This window comes from Gadus macrocephalus, chromosome 3 (genome assembly GCF_031168955.1).
Source record: "Gadus macrocephalus chromosome 3, ASM3116895v1".
NCBI lineage: Eukaryota > Metazoa > Chordata > Actinopteri > Gadiformes > Gadidae > Gadus > Gadus macrocephalus.
The window spans coordinates 22,194,677-22,219,698 of NC_082384.1; the positions used below are offsets into that span (position 1 = coordinate 22,194,677).

Sequence of the window (25,022 nt, forward strand, 5' to 3'; positions counted from 1 at the left end):
AAAAAACTTTGAATTTCTCTCTGACAAAGGCTTGAATAAATCATCAAACTTTGCACAAACATGCGTTCAGGTTTCACAGACAATTGTCGTAAATCTGTAAAACATGTACACACAGAAGATGAACAGCTTACGTGGGATGACACATTCGCGATTATTAAAGTCAAGGCTTCTGGGTAACTCAGTCCCGTCTGCCATCCAGATTGACTTCTTCTGCCTTTTGATTTGGCCCCCCACCGCCCCCCGCTGCGACCAGTGTCCTGAGGCTATATCTAACCCCCATGTCGTGCTTGGGATGTCATGGAGGGTGTGGAGACGAGGGCGGTCGGCCCCCAGGAGCTCAGGTCAAGGCGTCTGCCTCGGTCCACTGAGTGTAACATCATGTGACAGACGGTAAACAGCGTTGCAGCTAATGAGAGCATGTCTGGGACGGGGGACGGACGGAGAGGTGCTCATTATGGAGACATGCTCCGCAGGGCAGATATTTTGGGTTAGCTGGATGCTACAGTGTAATGTCACCGCTAGCAGGCAGACGGTAACCCACAATAGTGCTAGTCATATCTGGATCAGGCTAAAGAGACGGCGTCAAGAAAGATAATGTGGTACATTATCTGTAATTAACTTAACGAGCCACCGCAACTTAATCAGTGACGGCAAAGCCCTTATCAATGAGGGCCTTGTCTGCAGCCACAGCAGGCCCAGAGTAGTTCATGGTGTTACAGCAGAGGTCAAGAGAGAGGCCGTTGAAGACATTCCAATCATGAGGAGATGGATACAAGGCAGATCCTGAGGGAGGGACTGGGATCATCCCAGTATCCACTGACACAAACAGTGCAGCACATTTCCACTGACAGCTGCCAGATCCCATAATGATATAAGATCACAACATGAACCGGCGCCGCACCCCACAGTGTAAATAAAGTAGACTTGAAACGAGGTACTTGGGAGGGAAGGCTTCAGTTGGATGAGTTGTTGGATGAGTTCTATGTCATGAAGGCTAATTCAGTCAGGTGGCTCACCCCGGCCACAGACTAGAACTGTCTAAATAATATATAGATGCATGCTTATTTATAGAAGAAACTGGGCGTTTTGTCCCCATTCACGCAGAAAATAAACAACAAATTGGTCAGGTCTGTTACAGGGGATCCAGCAGCAGTTACTTAGGTCAAATGACTCAAAATGATGTGAAGAGGTACTAATATTTATTTTGAGGCCTGAGGCAATTTGATCTACCGTGATACTGTGAGACTTTGCCCTGTGCACAGAACGGGCCCACAAATGTTTTTCAGAGCGTCAGCATTATACAGTCATGGCTGTGTGCCATTCACGCCAACATCACTCACCTAGGCAACACATTTTCCCAACTACGACAAACAAAACAAAAACCAAACGCTCATATCTAAGCTGTGGGCTTGTATCGCTCATGTCGTTGTGATGTTTTAGCATCATGTTAGCGGTCTCATTGTGCAGCATCGGAAGTCTGATCCCCTTCCCTCCAATCTAGGCCACTCTCTGCTCTGGTGTCATGTGGAGGCCCTGATGAATCAGCCCATTGAGCGGAACAGGACCATGGACTGGCCTGGCACTGCAAAAGTGTCTGTATCCATGTGTGCGTGTGTCACACACGCTCGTGCGTGTGTGTGAACCCTAATTTCCCAGCCTCCCTGGAGACAAAGCAGTCATTTGTGATCATTCAATACAGGCCACCGCCACTGAAGAAGACTGGTGCATTTGCACGTACGTGTGTGCAGATGCATGCATGTGTGTTCACAAACCCCCGTGTTCGCTGAGTGTTTGTGTGGTATGTGCGTTTGTCAGAGCAGATGTTCTGGGGCACAAACTGAGGATTATGTCACCGTATTTACAGGCTTTTTGATCGTCACACATGTTTGAGTACACTGCCCAAATGTAACGAGCAGCTAACCCATTAGCTGGGCGGGGCATCACAGCTGCATCAGGCATGACAGGGCCTGAGAGACTCCACCACAAAGCCCTATCAACGAAAAGTGTCCACACGTGCGTGCGTGCGTGTGTGCGTGAATGTTTGTGAGAAGCAGGGTGAAAAATCTGCAACAGAAATTATTTTGGTACAGAATTCAGTGCCTCCAATCCCTCTTCAGGCTCACCCTCCTAATATGCTTCTCATTCATCCATACTGAAATGATATACAGACATACACATCTCTAAGGTTTAGGACTTGAACTTCTGACCCTGCTTCTCTGAGAGGGTTGGAGGGGCCTTTACAGTGGTGAGTTTTAGCTGAGTTCCTCTGGGCCATTTTAACAATAACAATGTCTGCTGGGGAAGCATCAGCATGAAGCACAAGACTGAAACTCTAGACTCATGCTGATGCCTCTCGACAAATTTTGGCCAAGCAAGTTAAAAGGACAAACCCACATGAAGTCGACTCCGGGCAAAGGGAACATTTGTGAACAAACAATATTTCCTAGAAACAGCAAACAGCAAACAAACGAAAAATTTACAAAAATTACTTCTTTTTTTTTTCCATAGACCAAACCACTCGTGATAGTTAACCATATTTAACAACATCATCGTGCAGGAATAGCCCGGCCAAATTTCTGAAGCATGTCAACCGATGATCTCTCACACTGCACACAGTCCATCATATCGAGATGTATCAAAACCATATTGTTGGCCCGCTTCCCACAGTCTTATTTATTTCCCTGCTTCTTCCCTAACAATAGCGGCGTGTTCTCAGAACATTCTTTACAGATTTAACCTCCTAGGTCCGGTTGAGTCAATCTTCCAGATCAATCTTCCTGCTCTACTAGGGGAACTAAACTCGAAGCAGCCTTTCTATCCTGCATGTGTAAAACCTAAATCATCCCGATCACGGAAGCACATGCACGGGTCAATCTCCGGTCTGGCGCTGGTGAAATCCTCAACCAGTGCTTGCGGACGTGTTACCGCGGTGACAGGGGGTGGCACACGGCTAGGGAGCATGCCCAGTGAGGGCCGACGCAGGGAGACACGAACAGCTGATGGCGATATCATGCCCTCGATTAGATTAGCAGACACACACACCGGTGGCACAGCCGAGAGTTACTCCAGCAGGGACCCCGGGAACACGGGAGGCCCTTACTGCCGTTGATAGACATGGGGTTAGCCTGAGCCGCTGAAGGGCTGGGATAAACCACAAACGGTTATAGGATAAACCGGGCGAAACAGCCAACAGAGGCACACAGTGAACGACGTAGGGTTGTCACAGCCAAATGCTCCTGGCATATGGCATGGTTTGGTTTGTAAGTAGATCTAAATGCAGTGCAGTTCAGTGAAATACCTGTGGTGTTTCGACTGTGAAGGCCCCCAGATTGAGGTTTGAGTCGTGTTTCCGCTATCCTGCTCTTCTCCATCCTCCTCTACACATTATTCACATTAGGCTAGCTCGCTGGAATGGAATGCAGGACGCCCCGGGGAGGAGGGAAAGACAGCGCTTATGACAGCGCCCTTCAGCTAATAGAGGAAGGATTCGATTTAAACAGAGCCCAATGAAAACGCAGGCCAATGCGGTTACTGGAAATCCATTGAAAAACAAAGCAAAGGAAAACAGTTTGTCCGATTTTATTTTATTTTGACGATGAAAGCAATTCCAGAATCACATGTTCTCTCCATCAGCACAGTGTGTATCTTATCTAATACTGCAGTACATGACATAAAAGGAAATTATTAACTGGATTAGCCAGATGTTAATCCACTTTCCGTTGTGGTGTAATTCATCAATAGAGTATTAAGAGCTTAGCCTAATTCTCTAATCACCATTAAGTCTCAAGCAAAACCTGTCAGAGATTGACGGATACAAAGTGACATGAAATAACAATCACTGACCAGGCAATAATCAAGGGAAATACTAGACACACGATTCCAAGTAACGAATCATTCCAACAAATGGCAAACAGCAGTACCTAAACTAACACACAGTGAGGCTGGAGGTTAGATAGACCGTGACAGAAACCATGACAAACTATTTACCTGAAAAAGACAAGGTGTTTATGAAGTCGGTGGAGCGGGCGACCAAACCGGCATGGTTAATGTTCTCTGAATTCCTGCAATGCAAGATGTCTCAGCAGTAGCACTTCACACCTTCAACATCATGTAGGTAATGTTCCCGGGTAGTGCTCTGTCTACACTGGGCGACATCGGTGTAACGAGACTGACGTTTGAGAGCTCAATAATACTGCAATGCTGCCATTGTTGTGCCAGTTGTGGCAACACGCACCCGGGGAGACATGGAAAAGACAACCCGTGCCTTGTATACATACGACATAAGAAATGTCTAAATATCCAGGCTACAACCCCCGCCACACCGCAACCCACAGCCCTAAATCACCGACACAAACCCGAGTTTGCCTTTCCATCTCTCAGACGCACGACCACATGTCTAGCCTCGGAGGGAACGCAGGGGCCCCACATGACAGGGTGGAGCAGAGCGCCCTGTGTAGCTGTCTGCAGTAAAGCAGGGACACGTCAGCAGCAGGCATGACCGCATTGTTCCAGTTCCACCCCCCCCCCCCCCAACCACACACACACACACACACACACACACACACACACACACACACACACACACACACACACACACACACACACACACACACACACACACACACACACACACACACACACGACAGCCACCAGCCCCCAGCCCCCAAACTAGGTCTGAGATAACGAGAGAGCCGGTGAGAGAGAGCGAGAGAGAGACCAGAAGTAGCGGTGAGAGATAGTGAGGGAGAGAGGTACACACAGAGTGACTGTTATAGATTGAGAGTTTGGGGGGGGGGGGGCCCCAGCGAGGGGAGAGAGAGTAGAGAGAACAAATAAAGATGAGATATGAAGACAGATAAAAGACACGGAAAGGAAAAAGCAACCGGAATCTGTCCTGTGATGGCCAAAGCTTGTGACAGGTACCACTGAATCACAGGCTGGATTAACCTCCAGAGAGGCAACGTGTTGTGTTCCTCCACAGAAACACGCAGGCTTGGGCGTAAAGTCATGAAGTAGAGTGGATGTCATGGCGGCCACGGTTCTGTGATACCCTGCTGTGCCAAAGCCTTTAAAATCCCATGTGTTGGGTCATGCGCTGACCTTGAAGGTAGCGGGTGCTTTCTCACCCCAGTATGTAGCATGTGTGACGCTAGGTCGGACTTGTGCAGTCTCTTGCCTGCTGAAGCTTGGCGTGAATATATCTGTGAGACCGTTCGACAGTGGTTAGAGAACTCAGGACAAAAGAATAATGAAAGCAATGCAATAGGATGTGACCTTAAGCAAGGATGAAGGATTACAATGTTTACTCAAAAGAACAAGGCTAGGTTCTTTGCTTTTTATAGTGCTGGACACCAATACAATTATATTGTCTTTTCTCCCTCTGTAATTTTTGAGGCAAACTAGAGTAAATTGAATTAGAAATAAGGATGTCTGGTTAAATGTAGACTAGGATCCTGCTGAACAAAACTGTCTGGTCTGGTCAACTGAAAACGGTCTAAAACGTAGTGTACAATACAATAGCGGCTTATAACATAATAATACAGCACAAGGCCAGGCAGTAAATCCAATCCTAGAAAATAGAGTATACTGACAGATTGTTTTTACTATGCAGTAAACTCCTGGACGTCTCCATCCTGGTTCCCTTGGCTTGAGGAACGTGGCTGAGCCGAGAGAACGATGCAGATGTTTAAACCATCAAAGGACCATCTGCATCACATGATTCCAGCATCGGCGTCATACAACTTCACCATCCGCATGATGCAACAGCTTCATCAAATCTGGGGATTTCTCCCGACCACAAGACGAGATGAAGAGGAGGAACCGGCGTGCGAAAAAAAAATAAAGAGGGAAACACAGAGAAATCGGTACACCGACCACATTTCTACTTGTTTCCTTCCTGAATATCTCCTAGCCCTGGTACGTCTAGCCAGTGCAGTCCTGTTAGCATTCCAACCGCCGGCAGCCTGAGTCATTTGTGGAGGTTCTTCCAGAGAAGTCGTCACCAAGTCTCTCAATTTATTTTGTGTGCCCCTGCAGGAGAGGGTGGGCTGCCGGGAGAGGCGTATGGAAGACACAACTCAAACTTTCCACTCATCCAAAGCTAAGGTCCCAATACGACAGGCCCGGTGCTTTTGTCGTTGAAATCGATTGCGTCATGAATGAAATACTACTTGAGTTGAGCAATGTGGCGTGACATTCCACAGGTGGTTTCAAACTTAGGAGACACGTCAGAAAGACCCGACGGATATCGTAGATAGTCTTACCTCAGAGACTTAAGCCGCTAGCTGGTTGGCAGTTGGCCCCGTCTGGAAACAAAAAAGGAGAAAGACGGTAAAAACACGGCAACCAACATTGTAAACAATTTCTGCAACAATGTGCATTGCGGTTACAACCCAGTAGACCTGCAGGTCTGTATTACTGTACAGGTCTGAAACAGGCCTTTGAAATCAGTGACTGATCCAAAAACACAACTATACTAAGAAGAGATGTAATGAGGGAAAGAATAGCCTATTCGTTATCCTGGACAAAAGTGGGATAACACAGAATAATCCAGACCCAACTCAAAAAAAAAAAAAAGGTTAATACAAATGTTGCATTGTGCTGTTGTCTAGTGGGACAGGGAAGGTTGACTCCATTGCATGTGTGATATTTAGGTGGCTTCATCCCCGTGCGATGGATTTAGGCTCTTTATGCTACGTGGGCCAAAGCAAACCTACTGATGATGGTTTCCTCACAGAGGACATTTTAAATGCTGTTCTTTCCCTGCTCATTACACCCCTCATTTCCAGGGTTGGAGACTCTACCGGGACCACAGGAAATGTACATTTTGTTTTCATATTCCATCCTCAAGCCTATCCCCTTTCACCCAAGGTCTCCGGTGTACGGGAACATACCATCTTGGGGTGTGTGAGCGGGTGTACACATGTGTTGAGTGTGTCTGCACATGTGCACATATGCCCTAGTCTATTTTGTTATCCCAGAGGTGGAGCGTCACATGTGCATATTTGGCCCCTCGCCTAGATGTGCAAGTTCAATCTGCGTTCAACCCCCATGCCACAGTTTCCACTATATGGAAAGGGGGTGTAGGGAGGCTGTACTTGGCTGTGGGGTGTGGCCTGTACTGGGCCAGCGGTCAGAGACTGATTGTCGCTTGAGTCATCTGCACGAACACCAACTGTATCAACAACAGCCAATACAAAAGGTGGGAAGAGAGGAACATGATAACTTTGACTTATATAATCATACCATCACCTGTGACGTTGCCAAGGGCCCCGTTTCTACATTCCCCAAGGAGGATTTTTTTGGAGGGATTCAAGCCTTGTTTATAGAACATTCAGTGTTTTTCTTTTCCATTAATTGCGCAATAATTAGTAGAGACACATAATAGCCGTGATTAGCCTTTTCTTGGCCTGCGGGGTTCATGTTGTGTCTGCCTGGTTGTTGCGTGTTTGAATGTGGCGGCTGCAATGTAGTAGTGTTCATATGGCCAGCACATGTAAGAGTTGGTACCGGCAAATCACCATAAAGAGAAAAACACAAAGTAATTTGTGTTCTACATAAGCCACAGAGACGTTATGGGGAATATTTTAGTGTCGCCCCCCTTCAAACTACTTTCACACAGTTCCCCTCTGGCTTAAGAAAGAGATATTATGAAAGTTGTGGTGCAACATTCGTATGAAACTGAATATAAAGTTTGCGGACATTTGAAAGGACACACAAAGACCATAGTGATGTAGGGCTACAGACATTCAGCTGAGACATTTGGCTGGTTCTGGAAAAAAATAAAGATACAGAACCACGAGCATTGCAGCGAGAATTTGGCTTCATTGTGGCCGGGGACAGCTTCAAAACTAATCCAACACCAACATGTTCCCAGTATTTCCCTAAAAGTGGCAAGCATCAAGTCGAAAGCCTCCCTGTTATTAGTGCCACGTTCAAGAGGACCACATTTCCAGTTCACCCAAGGGCAGTCGGGTCATGGAGGAAAAGGCATCAGCAAACCTCACTGTGGTATGGCCCTTATCTCCAGAAAAAACAACAGGGGCAACCACTGAGGCAACAACAACTCGTTGGCACGCTGGCCAGGACAGAGAGAGAACACCAGTGCACGAGTTCCGGTCTGCAGGACAATCCTCTGCTGATGCTTCCAGATCCTTCCCTCGCTTCAGACAGACAAGAGGAACACAGACATCTAAGTGAGAGCTTACGTAACCACTTGTGATGTGAGCGTAACCAGGCAGATTGATGGGCACGGAGACACACCATGGCACTTCCTCATGGTTGCCTGCTTCTTACATAACTTACATAACCCCACAAGTAAGTTTTGAAGCCCTGGAGGACATAGAGGGGTCATGGGTCATGAAGTACACAGTCTAGCAGACCACCCCTGTGTTGAAGGTTTGGCCCGAGGATGCATTTTCTTTCCACGAAAAAGGCCAGAGGGCGAAGTTACTGAATATTTTGTTGATCTGACCAGGGGTCATGAGCTCTTGTGTCTAGAGCTGGAAAGTCAAGACACGATTTGTGTTGTGGTTCTTCAAGGCTACATTACATTACGGGCCTGTGGATTCAAAGTAAAATACAGCGGTAAATACAAAAGGCACTGATTTGTTGAGCATAATGGGTCCGCTGAGAAGGTAATAGATGCGTGTGCGGGAGCGCATATGCGAGCGTTAGATGACTGTCAAAGTAGAATTTCAATGAAACCCATAGGAGATTTTTTTTCTGGCTTCAAATACGATATCCAAAGTCAAGCCAGCTGTGTGGTTTTTTTTGCATTGGGCATTGGTGCCAGGCAGAAATGTATTAAAGAAAAATGTTTTAAAGAAAAGATACAGCGACAATCATCCCCAGAACAGATGTCTGGTAAATATGTCAGGACCTGTGCTGAATCAACAGCAAACAGTTGGGTCATCATCATCATTGAAAAAGGCAGGAAAAAATGTTTCCATCATTTCTCATCCTGTAGTGGCTAGCCAGGCCCAGTGTTTGCCTGGACACGAGTGAATAATACAAAGTCCTGTTGTCGTGGTTGCAGAACTGGGTGTTTGAGACTGGGTGTTTTTGTCTGTTCGGCAGGGTCTTCCAAAATAACCGTAATCTGACTGAAGTTGAGTTTTTACATTAAAAGATTGATTGCATGTGCATGTGTGTGCGACATGCAGGCTTTAAGTTCTACTTGAATGAAGGCACCATCATTCTGAATGAAGTGATCCAGTTGTACACTTTTGCAACATGCAGAAATGATAAAGAAGTAATTTTTTAAGTAGACTTTGAATTTAGTTAAGTGGCTCCAAGAGAACTAATTTGATAACGACTTAAAAAGTGTTTATCATTCCTTGCTCTTCTCTTGTTGAGGAGGACCGCTATCTTCTCAAATCATTCCGGGAGAAGTCATCCAGAGCACATGATGAGCATGGATCTCGTCCCATGATTCACTCCACATAAATGTTTCAAGTAAACTCAACACAAATGTTTCAATTCCTTAAACGGTTCCCTGAAGACAAGGTCCACTTTCCTCCCTCTTCCAGTTATAGAAATGCAAAGGAATGGAATTCACCGAAGCCAATTGTCGTGCTGGCTTTGTTGACCACCAGATCCCACATCTGGGTAACAGGGAGATAATGAGCCTTTGAGCTAGCATTGATTTCATTAGAGTTGATTAACGAGTGGGTAGTCCTTGTTGTGTCTGGGAGGCATAATTGGACAACAAAATACATTGGTTCTTATTCAGTGAGTAACCGCTGAATTATAACAAATAGACAAATAATAATCAATAGAATTAATAGGAATTGCATTCTAAATTATACAAATGGAAAAAAATGATGATAATTGGTTCTAATCAGATCCCCATGTTCAAATGTTAAGATTGCCTGAGCCAACATAGCTGTAATATCCCTCCACAGTGGATTGTGAAATCTCTCCTCTTCCCCTGATGTATAGCACCAATCAGTCAGCTGTCATGTGTAATTGTGTATAGGCTATATCGCTAAGTTTGTGCCAATAAATATAGCGGATAACAATTCAAAACATGGATCGCAAGACGCCAGCGACGTTGACTTATTGCTGAAACTGAATGCCGAGGGGATGACAAATGTCAATGTCAAAAATGTAACCAGAAATAATGGGTTTCGGTTGAGAGGTCATGTTGTGTCACACAGACCCATCTTCAACGATCTTCATTGGCAGTTATTATTTATCGTTTTAAGTATGATAAAGAGTAGTCTCAGAACTCAATACCACTTTAGATAACTACCGCAAGTCTGATGGAAGACAAGCTCAAATGTTGTTGAACGTTGCCTTTCACTTTTGCTTCGTATCGGTTTCGACCAATCATGTCGGGGATCTGGAAGCTCTCATTAGTGAACACATACTCTGCCAGCAGTAGTAAACTGATAAAAAGTAACTGGTTGTTTTCTTATCAGACCGTCTGGACTGGCTCCTGTAGAAATACAATAATTGAAGCACCCTTCCGAAAGCTTTATCTCATGCAAACAAGTTTTCCACAACGAAACAGAAAACAAGGTGTAACTCCTCCCAATCGCAGTCACTGGTATCCGGCACAGGCTCTGTGCCGTCTCTCCCAATTCTTCTTAGATACTATGTAAAATAACTGCTGGACCTGAGGATATACACAGAGTAGAATCTGAGGTCAACGGAGAACCAGTGCATCGCTAGTGGAAAAGATTCTTGCTTCAGCGCTTGTGAGCATGAACCATGGCATTACTTTCCACTTTAATCGTGAGGCCAACATGTCATCCTTTCCAGGCTATTGTCCCATCCCAGAGGCCAGGTCACAGATATTTCCTGGCCAGAGCGACCTCAGAGGGCCCCTGCATTGTGGACTTTGTCCTTGAAGGCCTGGCAGGACCTCCTGGGGCCGCCAGAGGAATGACACAATCGCACCACATCCACAAAAACAGAAACACACTGGAGCTGCAAGCGGATGACATCACAGACAGATAGGCAGTGCACTAGGATAGTGCAGTGCGGCTAAGGCCCTTGGACTGCCACTCCAGCTGTAGTGCTGTGGGGTTGAACCTGCAGCGTTTGTTTATGTATATGGAGGCTATATTATAACCATTATAGGTTATATCGTCTTATAGCTAGAGCCTTCCTAGAGCGAGATGCGAGATGAATCTAAAACCAAACTCACTGAGATTGATTTGGATAATACCTAATTACATTCAATATATGAAGATATAGATCTAACTATTGCCCATTAGGAGATTATGAGTCATTTGTTTTAAAGCAAACTGTTCATTCTATATCTGGGTTCAGTAGCAGTGTGCATCCTGTAAGACCAAACCAGTGATGTCCTCGCTGGTCGCTTCCATCACTGAGGAAAAAGGAAATTCAGCCCCTTTCTTAACTTCCTGTCATGCGACAGAGGTCTTTCACATGTGACGCAACACCAGAAGTAAGTTTTACGGTCAGGATAGTTTTCCACCCAGAAACTAGCCTTCCGTGTGTGTGTGTGTGTGTGTGTGTGTGTGTGTGTGTGTGTGTGTGTGTGTGTGTGTGTGTGTGTGTGTGTGTGTGTGTGTGTGTGTGTGTGTGTGTGTGTGTGTGTGTGTGTGTGTGTGTGTGTGTGTGTGTGTGTGTGCTCGCGCGTGTATTAGTTGAGCCCACATGTACTTGACTGAAGAGTGTCTCCTGGTTCTTCTAGCATGGCACTCAGAAGACATGCGACAGCATGCTCAGTAATAACTGCAGTTGCTGCCAGTGACATGGAACAGCCCTAGAACAACAGTGCCTGTGTTTCATATGTCATCTTTTCATCTCTCAAAGTATATCTGCTTTTGATGACATAAATACACTTAAATACCCCCTTGTCAGAGGTAGATTTATGACAAGAGGAGGCTTTAGATCATATAGTTCCTCGTCACGTCTGTGTTTTATAAACATACAGTTTCATCGTAAAGTATCTCTGCCTTAACAAACAAAACATAGTGCTTTCCTTGAGTTTTAAATGCACACAAACTTGCAGACATCATTTTGACCTTTCAATAAGTGCACCTGCGTGAACTTACAGAAAGGTAAACCATGGCAACAGCAGGGGGCTTGGACAAGGATGTGGCAATACTACTGGTCTTACATAAAAGAAACCGAGTTCCTTTCCTCAAACAAACTGGCACTCAAGGCCTTTAGCAGAGCTATTATATGATCTGACTTAGTCACATACATACTTCTGCACATTATATGTGCACTTTACTAAGCCAACAAGGCAAAATAACCAGAATTATACTATCAAAGAGTAGGACTGCTGGGTCCAAACTTATGCCTGGCACAAATTTTCGAATGGGTGCGGCCCGATCGGATATAGGGGAGTAAAATCCAATGTTAACCACAGGATAATCAAGCAAAACCATCAATCACAATGTAGGCTATGCTTATAAGGGCAAGCGAGTACTGAAATCTTGACAAAAACAGTGTAGCAGCTGTAGTGTGGACCCAGCATTAGATGAACACCAATGTCACGCCCTCACAACGCACACTGGGTAAATATGGGATCATTACCTGCATTGATAAGGCTGCTTGACTTCCAGGGAAGATTCATATCACAAGACAAACTGCTCCATTGCACGAATACAAGCGTGATAGAGCTGCCTTGCTCCATTACAGAAATACAAGCGTCAAAGAGCCGCCGTTGTCTGGGGACTGGAGACACAGTTTTTACCCTCGGATAAGGATAAGATAAGAGAGAGGGTTGACTCGTCTTGTTGAGCCAGGATACTTTAAGCCAAACTATGCCCTTAACAACACCAATGGAAAGTTTAAGAAACTTGTCATGATATTTGGGGAGAATACTGGCAATTTCTTATGTTTTTTTTGTATCCGTTCAGCTCAATCAAAAGCAGGCGGGCAAAGCCTTACAACCAATCATAACGCAGTCAGAGCCTGATCTGTTCCATCTCCATTCACACCAATGATCAAACTACATCCCGGTTTCCTGTTTGGTCCCATCCTGTTTTAATGGACAGTACGCCACATTATGGAAATAACAGACGTGTTACATGTCGTCTTTAAATGATTTAACCCGAGTCAATGGGGCAACTCTTACAAACCCAACCTCTCTGCCTCAAAAAAACAACAACACTATGGGGATCATTGGGTCAACGTTAGTTTTTCGGCACTGCAATTAGAAGGATGTGGTTCATTTGTGCCGTCACGTATCCATCAGAGCTGAGTTTCAGACCTGTGGAAATGGCGGAGGAATCTGATTCGAGGCTATAGGCCTCTGAAGCAGCATACCTATCATTGCCTTGAACCCGAGCCAAACCCTTCATCTGTACATGTGCAACACATTACCGGCTGCCAGTTACAGTAACTCAACCAACGGCGCTTTCCATACTCTTACTAGTTCAACATACAAGTTTCATTGGAGCAATGTGTCCATTTTAAGAAGAAATACGATGAGGAGCACTTCAAAGTCCTCCTTGTGGGATCCCACCTGACAAGGTATGTTATCACCGCTGGCCCCGTTGAAGCCAGTTGAATAAATGCAACTTGGGTGGCCAATTTATTTGAAGCCTTCATTTGCGGACCGCCTCCAGTGACTTCATTTGGAGCCGATTGTCTTCCAGGACCCTCTTAGCAAAACTTGTGGCCAACTGTCATCGTGATTTATTACACATTGCCATGGAAACAAACATCCTGTACATTTGGTTTGAGGGAGACGTCCTGCAGAAGGATGTGAGGAGTATTCTTAGGCCAAAAAGTAGGCATATGAATAGCACACACACAAGGTTGTCACGCAGGAATATTAAACAATGCAAGGACTTTATGCGTCAATGAGTGTAGTGCTTTACTGTAATGGGCTGACTTGCAGTACAAGCGGGCATGAAGGTGTTAATGATTCATGGCGACCAAAGAGAGCCACAAAACGTTCTTGATTAACAACTTCCTGATGGTTTTTATGACCGTTTCCCACCTGTCAAGCCCCCATATTCCTCCGCCCGCAGCCGCGGCACACAGGGAGATAAAAGGCCACAGGTGGACCACAGGCTGCCTTTCACGACGCAGTTTACAACACGATGGTAATCTACCATCATCGTCGTGTTACTATAACTGACAGGGCTGTGGAAAAAAAGAAGGTTATATAGTACAGACAATCAGTAAAACACCCTTTTTCTTGATAAATGTCTTTGTTAATTGCAGAAGTCATTGGGCTATATATTCTATTCCTACTTTTTTCTTAGTTACCATAGTTCAGCAGCTTCACTAGTTTTTAATATTTTTGGGTAGCCTACTCTTTGACCCATAATCACCAAACTCCAACCCATCAAACCAAATTATGAAACTCACACAAAACCATAACATTCATCTTGATGGTGGAGGTAACTCAGCGGTCACACATGGATTTAGGCAGGCTCTTCTTATTAACGTTGAGTATTATGTATTCGCACAGCACCAGTCCTCCTCACCCAACATGAATTTCTTGCTTCGATCCTACTCTGCAATCAAAAAGCCCTCCATCAGCCCTCAGCTATACCCATCAGCGCCTGGTTGCCAAGGCTCACTGTGTCAACAGGCCCAAACAACTGACATACAAGAAACCCCAAAGCAAGTCACTCAACTATATCCGACCACACAAACCTCAGAACTGCTCAGGTTCATTTGGTTTCTGTCTGTCCCTTTGGGGGGAAGGTTAGAGTTTGAAGAATTGTCTAACCTACATTGTCCTACCAAGGAAATATTGCCTCAATTTCAAAATTTCTGCCTGAAATCCAGCCTGTACTCAGCCAACTGAAACCACTTTAAACTCTGAATAAGCACAATGTCGAAGTGTGTCGACCAACACTCAACACTTATAATAAACATGATTACAATGCCAGGCCAAAACGACGTCAGTGATGCAGGGTTCTGCCTTTCAAATAAGTCGGCCTATTTAACAGACAAAGGGAAAGACACAAAGGAACACACACCATCGGTACGTACTAGGGACACCTCACTCTGTGGCAGCCGACAGGGACGACTACCGCAGCTGGCAGACTGTCACTGGTGGACGTGATCAATCACGATGTACACAAGTTGAAGTTGCAGGGGTTTTGTGCGTGTGTCTGCGCACTCGTGCATAAGTATGTGCGTGTGTGTGTCCGCGTGTGTGGATGCGTATGTGTGAGCGAGTGTGTATAACCGCAAAAGGCAGCGTTTTATAAATTTTTTAAGACGCGAAAATTTTAATTTGTATTATCTTATTTATTCAATTTATTTTATTTTGTTGTACTATTGAGAAAACCTAACAAATTTCTGCACTGCAGAAATGCCTTTATTTCGAAAAATATATATTTTTTTATATTTATTTCATTTGGTAAAATATTGTTATTTTTAAAACAGTACTGTACACATTTTTTAGTTTGTGTAATTTTTTTATGCTAGTTTAAGTTTGTAATAACCAAGCAACTAGACTCACGACACCATTTGTTTATTATATCGCAATCGCAATATTGTCCACAATAATCGCAATATGACTTTTTCACCAAATCGTGCAGCACTAGTAAGCACGTGCGTGGGGGTGAAGGGGATAGTAACGGGAACCAAGAGAAGGGTGTGCCACTTAAAGCAGATGATGTGCTCATTTTTAGTTGTTTGGTAACAAGAGGCAACAGAGCATGTTTCCTGGACCGGTGTGAAGCAACCCCAGAGTTCAGCCAGCGTCCACACACACACACACACACACACACACACACACACACACACACACACACACACACACACACACACACACACACACACACACACACACACACACACACACACACACACACACACACACACACACACACACACACACACACACACACTTTAATTGCTTTTGCAGGATTATCATTAGATTAGTTCTTATCATTGAATAAATATTGCCAAGGCGGCCAGCAGATTTGCTAAACGGAGTGGTGAACAGTACTGAAGCTGACCGATTTGCATGATTTAATATGATCATATTGAACAGCTGTTTAGGAATAAATACGAAGACCAGATCAGCCACACCCCGACTCCTTGTGTCTAGTATCAGAGCGTATTCTCATCCACCTCATTTGTATTTCTGTGGTACGTCTCCTTATAAAGAACGGTGCAATTATTTGATGCACTTGGCAAAAAAGGTTCAAAAGTTGAATTATTAAATATCGATACCTACTAATTGTTACTGTTGCACCAAGGAATCCATTTTATACCAAATTCCCTTGGTGCAGACAGTAATCTTGAAGCAAATTGATCTTCAAAAGGCTTTCTATAAGACCACTCAATAAAACCGACCGCACGACCACACAATAACCAAACTCAAGAGTTTTATAGTGTTGAAATGTAGCAAGGAAAGTAAATAAAAAAATTCTGCAAAACATGACTGCTTTAGTGGTGTTCACCAACCACATTGTTATTTGTGTGAAGAACACATCATGTTACAGTATTACGGCTCCATCACTCTGGTGCAATGATTTGACTTCTAACCGAGCAGAACATCTTCCTTTGTGTTTCCATCCATGGAAGCACAATGGCTGAAAGGGATGTTCATTAAGTGGAAGGTCAGTCAGGGGGGGGTGATGTATCTCTGCGCTGCGTGTCGCACAAGTGAATATAACCGGCATTGGCCTGCCGACATCAGCGCGCTCTCAAAAGGGCGTGAAGACCTGTGCTGTGTCTATTTAAGGAAGAGTTATGTCCCACAGAGAGGGGGGCCCTTATATGAACATAGCGATCGTCTCTTCTGCATTAGGTTGAATAGACCTCCCCAGGTTTCATGTGACAGTCCCAGTTTCTGGTGGCCTGTTCCCGGCAGAAGCTGTCCACGGAAATGGCACCGTTTAATTTTTTTATATTTTTTGATTAAACTATTCAAGTGATACATGACACTGGTGCTTCTGCCCGTGTGTGGGTGATGGCTTGTTTAACCTGTGCACATTGATTGCTCAATGCACAACAGGTGTGCAGCCCCACCAAGCCCCAGAGTCCAATCTAACTGATTTGAGCCAGGTGAGGCTGCTTAACCAGCCACCATCCACTCACCCACACTCATTTTGAGACAGCCGTTAGTCTAAAGTCTCTCTGATAGGCTGTGACGCAACTTTGCTAAACTGGAGTCTATCTTTGGACTTAATACCGTAGATAGAGCATGCATGAACGATCATAAACAAACTTAATACAATTTAGAATGTTTAAAATAAGCTTAAAACACACATTAGGTATGTACTTTACTACTTACTAATCCTTTACTCCATTTACCATCATTAGAATAGGTCAAATGTTATGTTTTTCCATTTCGTAACAAGGCCAACCAATATACAAATGTCCCGGTGTTTCATCAGAGTGATCCGGGAACCTTATTCTGCGTGACCATAGATCTGGTGCAGCACGAGAAGGTGTGGCTCAGCCGGCCGGGGCTCATCACCAACACACCTGCTGCAACAAGCCAATCATTACATGGCTGTGCAAACAATCCATATTTTTCTTTCATCCATTGACTTGATTCATCATTTAGTCCACAGCATAGTCCTCACTAACTCTTAAATGTGATGGCTTTGCAGAAAGGCGTGTCCCTTTTACCGGAGTCATACCTCTCTCTCCCAGTTCTCACATCCAAAAAGTGCCAGTGTCAGCAGCACCATTCTCCACTCACGTTACAAGCTACAAACACGTAACACGTATGCATTCATTATAACTAAATGACGCAGACATTCCCATGCAACCCCGGGGAATTTCAGGGTCAGAGTCTTCGGTCTGACCCCCGACATAGATGCTTTAAAGAGCCCGGGACCCGACCCTGGACATCAGATGGGCCGCCCGCTGCATCCCCGAGACTTGTTTGGCCCCAAACATGGCACAATGCCCTCTCCCATGGCCAGCGGCCGACCCCCGCCGTCGCTATGGTGACAGAACTCCAATATCTATGCAAAGCCGGGGGGGGGGGGTTTTCTCCCCCGGACGGAGGACAGGGTGCCGGCATGCGAGGCTTCCATGCTCTCACACCCGCAGACGATGCGGACAGAAGTCGGCTGTGTCCCTGCTGGACGAGGCTGGCCCCCCTCTGGAGCGAATCCGGCCCCATCACGGCCGGAGCTCGTATAATGAGGTTATTCTAACCCCGCCCTACTGGGCCCTCCAGGCCTGGCAACCAAACAACACTGGACATTAAACCCCCAACCCCCAACCCACACCCACACCCCCACACCCACACACACACACACACACTATGACACCCATCACCGTGGATACAGGGCGCAAGAGAAAGGAGGGCTAGTTCATTGTAGTCTACTAAACCAAGAGAGATAGGGACACTAAATCCTTGAGTGATGTTCGGCCTCAGGGGATCCGTAACGAGAAGGAATTTAAATAGCATTAACTTTGTATGTTATGCTATACATGTACAGCCTATTGGAACTGCAAGGTACATATTGTACCTTGCACTCTCAAAACATACAAAGACATTTAGGCAACAAGCAGGCAATATGAATTAGCTAAATAGGACAGGGATTTAGCATATATTCTGTTAATACATTCCTTCCAACCTGCCGATCCCAAGTAAATCATTGGACACAAGTCTAACGGTTCATGAAACTCTACAGATCCGTTTTCTGCCTTCTTGAGCGTTTTAAAAAATGTTGATAAAAAATGTCAAAAAACGATGACGCTGAGCCAAAACATACATGGGTTCTTAAGCACAACCTGTTACATTAAAAATACTCTTGCTTTAATTGAGTATGCAAAACAAACCAAAAAAGCTAAAACACAAAAGGGCCAGATGGTGAAAGTCCAAATCCCAGAGGCATGAAAAGCCAACAAATAAACGTAAATCAGGCATGCAGACCAATGTGTTGTTACACCAAAGGGAAAGAAATGTTCCCAACCCAAGACCCAATCAATGCGTCAGTGGGCCATGTGGTTCTGATAAGTGGAGCCGGGTGAGGTAATCGTGAAGTCATCGCTGTCCTCTGGACAGGTTCAAATGAGCTGCAGCAGCCACCCCGGGATCCACGGCCTCCAGCACAGAGCCATGTGTGAACATGTGCATAAACATGTGCAATGAAAGCAAGTGTACATGCATTGTTGTGCAAGTGCACACAGCGACATGTGCATTGCTTATCGGGGTGATGGCCTGGCCAAGACGCGGTCATTGCCGACTAGATGGAGGCTGCAAGAGACGTTCTTATATTATGTTTCAAACTGTTTAAGACCTACACACACCTCCTTCTTAACCAAGACCTACACACTTCTCATGTGATCGATGTATCTTAAGATAAATCCTTAAGGAATTATGGATTTTGTGCGCATATTAACGTCTCCCCCTGCAGAAAAGGCCTTCCTGAAAAGGCTAAACCTCATGAGCAGACAGGACTGGGCGGATTTGAGCCTCCATGACGGCTTCATCCTTCCTTTGTGTTTTCCTACCCCAGGAACTACAGAGCCTTCTGCAGTCTTTCCTTTGCATTAACACAAAGGGGTGGACAGACAGGGAACTTTGCATCTCTGTGCAAGAAGGTGGGGATCCAGGCCAAAGTCAACAGCGCCATCGGAGTTCATTCAGCAAATTATTAGGAGAGAACAACCCCAAGAGTCTGCTTCAGTTCATTGGCTGCACATGTGAGGAGGACAACAGAACAGAAGATTTGCAGTCACTCCGCTCTGACCTCATGTTATCGTACAGGCGTTACGAGTGAAAACAATATAATACTATTACAATTAAAATCCAATACAGACTCATATTTGTATAGGCCAAACATTAATGTATTAATGCATTATTTATGGAGACACTCGATATAACTTTTATCCAAAGCGACTTATTACTAATAAGTGCATGCAACCATGATGATGTACACAGAAATTGCCAGACCCAGAAGAATCATTAAGTACATCAAATGTATCAAAATTATGGAAAACAATGTCATTCAAGTTAGAATATACGGTAAATGGATTTATTGATATGCTATGGAGCTTTAATAAACTTTGGTATTAATCAGATTTGTATGTTTTAATTAATGTACAGTGTTCCGTTTTGTAAGTCTCGCAGCTGACAATATTGCATAATACTTTTTCACTTCAGTTTGGTTTCAACAGCAGGGTTAAAGGAAACCTTTCCTCCCTTGCTTGGAAACCAAGCCGTACCAAGACCAGCAGTGAACAGCCATAATAACAAGTGGACACAAGTCAACGTAACCAAAGTCAGCCCTCAGTAAGTGAATATTCATGAGAATCCTACAAAATCTAGATCAACACAGGAAAAGCAAAGCCTGCATCAAAGAGAAAGGGGGATCATTTGTTTGCATTCTCTCTCCATTGCGTCGTCAATTGGAGGCGAAGAAAATTCTCCTGCATCCCTCGAGAGGCAGGCTTTGGGCCCCATCCGAACAAAGTACTGAGAGAGAGAAAAAAAAATAGAGGGTAAAAAAGAGAGACCGATCCAGAGAACGAGTGTGAGAGAGAGAAAGAGCCAGAGACAGAGAGAGTGTAAGAGAAAGAGAGAAAGAGCCAGAAAGAGAAAGAGAGAAAGAGCCAGAGAGAGAAAGAAAGAGCCAGAGAGAGCCAGAGAGAGACAGAGAGACAGAGAGACAGAGAGAGTCAGAGAAAGAGAAAGAGTGGGAGAACGCAAGAGTGACAGACCCTGGCTTTGGATTTCATCTCCATATGGCGACCACTCCCTTATCCTTAGCATTTGAGGACTTCTTAAAAGCACCCATTGGAAATAAAAGCCAGAAAGTGGCAACAAAAAGTCATTTTTTACCACAAAAAAAGGGGGAGGGGGAATCAAACGGCTCAGATCACAGGCGTCTCAGAAACAATTATTCCATTTGTCAAGGTTCCCTTACCGTCCCACAGCCAAGTTCTAGTGTGGAAAATTGATACAGGTTGCTCAATGTCCCAGCAGTGAGAGGACTGGAGGCGGCCGGGGGCTAGGGAGAAACATCTGGTTCTGAAGGTAGAGGGGAGGGGACACTGACCAGCCCAAGGAGCAGTGACTTTGGAAGCATCACGGCTGGGAGTAGGGATAAACTTGTGATGTGTCAAGAGTCCAAATGAAAGAGGGTGGTGAGGGAAGAGAGGAGGCAGGAAAAGTGAGCGTGGATAAATGTTTTGGTGTTGTACTTCATGCATGTGTGTCAACCTGGTTTTGCGTGTCAGTCAGTGTTTACTCTGCTGCTTTTAAAAGCCACACACAATCCAACAATGGTGCGTTTGCTAAATGGACACCCCCTTTGGAATTAAGGACGCAAGAAAATAACGAAGGCCATTATTTGAACGCAGCCATTTAGACAAGACAATTGCTGCAACCAGCTCTGTTGAGTCTAAAACCTAAACTCGTTCTTTTTAGCATTGCGCCACTTTACTGCAAGGTTGCAGAGAGCAGTTGAACTCTTTATCTAGCAATGCAATCTACGAATGAGTAACGAGCCCGCACTCTGCTTAGATGATGACAGACGGCACACATAAACGCTTAAACCATCGATCCAGCACCGTATTATCTCTACAGTAGACGCCCGCACGTATGTATTATTGTTCAAGACAAGAACAATGTATATTAGGCTACTTACCATCCCTTCAGAATGCATTCATGACATAAGACCTTGAGGAAAATAACAACAAACTGTCCACACAAACACGTGTTCCCTCGTAAACAGTGACGTTACCATACAAAAATATGTAAATACCTGCTGTTAAATTGGGGCAGGATTACAGTCCTGGCAATTTGTCTGAAACTACCGGCACATATCAATGTATCAAACGGGTCAGACTCAGGACGTTCAGAACCTTGATTCAGGGGTTTTATTCAATGGACTCATTCAAACCACGTTGTGCCGGGGCGTAACGTTTGTGCGCTGCTTTGCAACCATGCGGATGGTCTAACGCAACCGTCAACGAACGATGGACCCGAGCGGATTAAAGATTAAAGATCTAGTATTGTGGGTTTGCGGAAATCGTTGCTGACAAACGGGCAGGAAGTGACATACTTTTTCTGGTCAGCTAAAAGCATGGACCTGCATTTTTAAATGGTTTATGTATTTAAATGTGTTTATATAAAATACTGTACACAATTGTTAAATAGATGTTTCTCAAAACATTTGTTCTCTTTTTTTTTTCTCCCTATATCCAAACTAATAGGTAGGGCGGCCGAATGTGCACATTCAATACACATGGTCTTATTGAACACATTCCGGTGAACTAGTGATTTTATTTGTGTTTTCCATACTATCATTTGACTAAATTGAGTAAACAAAGTGCCATAGGTTTAGTGTATTTGCCTGTATTGGGATCAAGGACGCTGATGTTGACAGCATGGAAATAAATATGGCAGGGATAGAGCTGAACTCCGCGCTGCACTGGCTCCATCTAGTGGCTGCTGTTGCACATGACTTTAGAGTGAATCACACTTCTCAAAAAACATGTCTATCCTTCTTACAAGAAAGTCGGTGAATATTACCTGTGATGTGTTGTGAATATAGACAAACCCAAACAACGTTTGATTAAAGTCACTTCCATTCTATCCCACTCGATAACACACACAGTAAATACTTTGAACATAATTGATTCAACACGTAACCTTGAAGGATTAATAAAATAGTAGAAGAAACGATTTAGCTGTAAATTATTAAGATATGATTAATAATTGGCAAATGAGAAAACACCAAGTCATGGGGAATTGGGCTATGTGGAAGGCAGGTTTCGAACCCCTGGTCGAAGGGATGAAACGGTTACTGTATTTACGTTCTTCTATTATTTTCATTTTGTACCTTGATACGTAGAGGTTGATGGTTCCATCTTATTTTGATAGTTGTGTTTTATAATTTAAATAATTACCTTATTGTGTTTGTTTAGTTGGTGCTTAAGAAAAATGTTTTAATAAAGCATGGGAACGCGAAGGCACCGTTTCATTTGTTTTGACTTTGAGACAGCGTTTTGTTTTCGGTGTAATTGACCCTTTAAATATGCGTACATAAATGTATAAAGTTGACCAACAACCCTACAAAGTGCATACTTGACAATGACATTGTTACATTATTACCTTGTGGGGGAGCGTGGCTATATTTCCTCATGGCAAACTGCCAAACATTTACTCAAAACTCGAAAACAGGTTTTGTGATACCTAAATCAATATGCAAATATGTCATTGTTTAATGTTCTACTATGTGCAAATACAGTTTTTTTTAAGATAATTTAAAAACGATTATTATTGTCACTGTTTTGTATTTGTTTATATTTGATGTTTATATATTTTTGGAGATGATGTTCCGGATGGGCACACACTATATTTCTGCAAGCCATATATGACAAGTTTGAGTGCTGCTGTGACCTCAGCTCAATTAAGTCCTTCAGCTAGCACATCTACATTTAGCCCTGCACATCGTGTTTGGTGCTTTTGTGTGGCTTTTGGAGTCATTTTAACCATCTTCTTCTCCAGTACCGACTGAATCATGAGTTAAAATAAACTTGTATTATTGTAGGCCTACTTGGTAAGAAAAGGGTACATTTTTGCAGAAGAAGGGTGCGGAGTAGGTCTGAAAATAATAAGTGCACACCCAGAGAATTTATTTATTTTTAAATCCTTCCCCTTTCGCTGTCATAGTTACCAGGATGTAGATGGATTTGTTCTTCACAAACTAAAAGGTTTTTCTGTAGCCTTTTTGCTCGTACCCGCCATGGGAAACCCCTAGGAAGTCTCCTGAGGGAGGTATGGCAATCGCAAGGCATCTGACAAGTGGCGGTTGGAATTAAATTCAAAACAATTCAATTTTGTATCAATAGCCCTTAATCACAGCTAGTCCTAAAAAGCTTAACAGGCCATACATGTTTGACACCCCCCTGACCCTTGCACCCAAAGAGAGCAAGAAAAAACCTAAATGAGCATGGATGAAATCTTGAGAAGGAACGCAGAGAGGGCGATCGATCCTTCCAGGGATGGAAGGATCGCAATTATGCAATGGGTGCCATGATTGACATAAATGTTGGCCATGGTGATAGGGTGCTGGCCAGTGAGTAGGCTGGTCACAGTCCGGAGTCACCGCAACATGCCTTAACAGACGGGATTAGGAATTTGACAGGGCCGGGGGCCGGGGGGCACCGAAAACCGCTAACATTGTGCCTATCAGCAGCGGCAATCAAGACAGCAACAGCAGCGAAGGGGACCCCTGGATACCAAACGAAAGAGTAAAGAGGTAGGTTTCCAGCTTTTCAGCAGGGGGCAGACTATGCCATAGGGAGGCTCAGCTCCCCCACGCGTCGGCAGTTTAAACACGCGGCGGACACAAAGTAACACGTCGAACAAGAATGAAGCCTGCATTGATGGAGAGGATTCCAATTTTATTGTTGGCTCATAAGAGTGACCGAGGTCCGGGCCGAGGTGACCTCAGGGGCTGGCTACGGGTCGGGAATGGAAAGGGTGCTGGATTGGAGAACGCTCTTTGTCCTTCTGATGAACCCTACCTTAGTATTGAAGGAAGGCCAGCCCCCGAAGACCTGAGGGGCCGAAAAGCATATGCCGAAAAGGACTGTATGGTAAGGTCCCTCAGGAGGGCGCTAATCCATGCAAGGCTTTATAGGTAAGCAGTTTAGCACCTTCATCCAATCCGCATGTATTGGGAGCCAGTGTAGAGAATTGAGGATCTGAGTAATATGCAAAACAATTCTCATTCTAGTAAGTAGCTCTGCACAAGCATTCTGCTCTTCATGGTGGGGAGGATAAAACAGCATAACAACATTTTTGTTCGGAATGCGTTTGCTTACGACCTGTGGCCATTATTTCATTTCCTCCTCATATGTGAGAGGTTATTCTTCATGCTTACTGTGTTTTCACTATTTCTGATTAGGACAATAAAAAACTAATTTCTCGATAGAAATGTTATCAAAACCCATTTTAATACCAAAAAATAAATCAAAGTATTGCATTTTCCACTGAGAATAAAATAACTCTTAGCCATCTTGCTGGTTTTTCACAGACAGAAACTAGACAATCACGTGACGTGGACGCAGGTCTAGAAAAGAATAGGCCAAAAAAACATTGACACCTCAATTTGAGATGCCAAACTACTCGGTTCTCC

The 25,022-nt window shown here is 44.4% G+C and overlaps 1 protein-coding gene across 2 annotated transcripts in view; it reads right to left on the bottom strand.

Annotated features, from left to right (window-relative positions):
* Window positions 1–21,759, bottom strand: part of LOC132453551 (gamma-adducin-like) — an 87,487-nt gene extending 65,728 nt beyond the window's left edge. The window contains exons 1-2 of one of the 2 annotated variants that reach the window (XM_060046487.1): window positions 21,639–21,759; window positions 6,264–6,305 (exon numbers count right to left, since the gene is read on the bottom strand). The gene's annotated coding sequence lies outside the window, so the exon portion shown is untranslated. The remainder of the gene's footprint in view (window positions 1–6,263; window positions 6,306–21,638) is intronic. The other variant, XM_060046483.1, reaches the window with a different exon arrangement.
* Window positions 21,760–25,022: the final 3,263 nt, after the last annotated feature.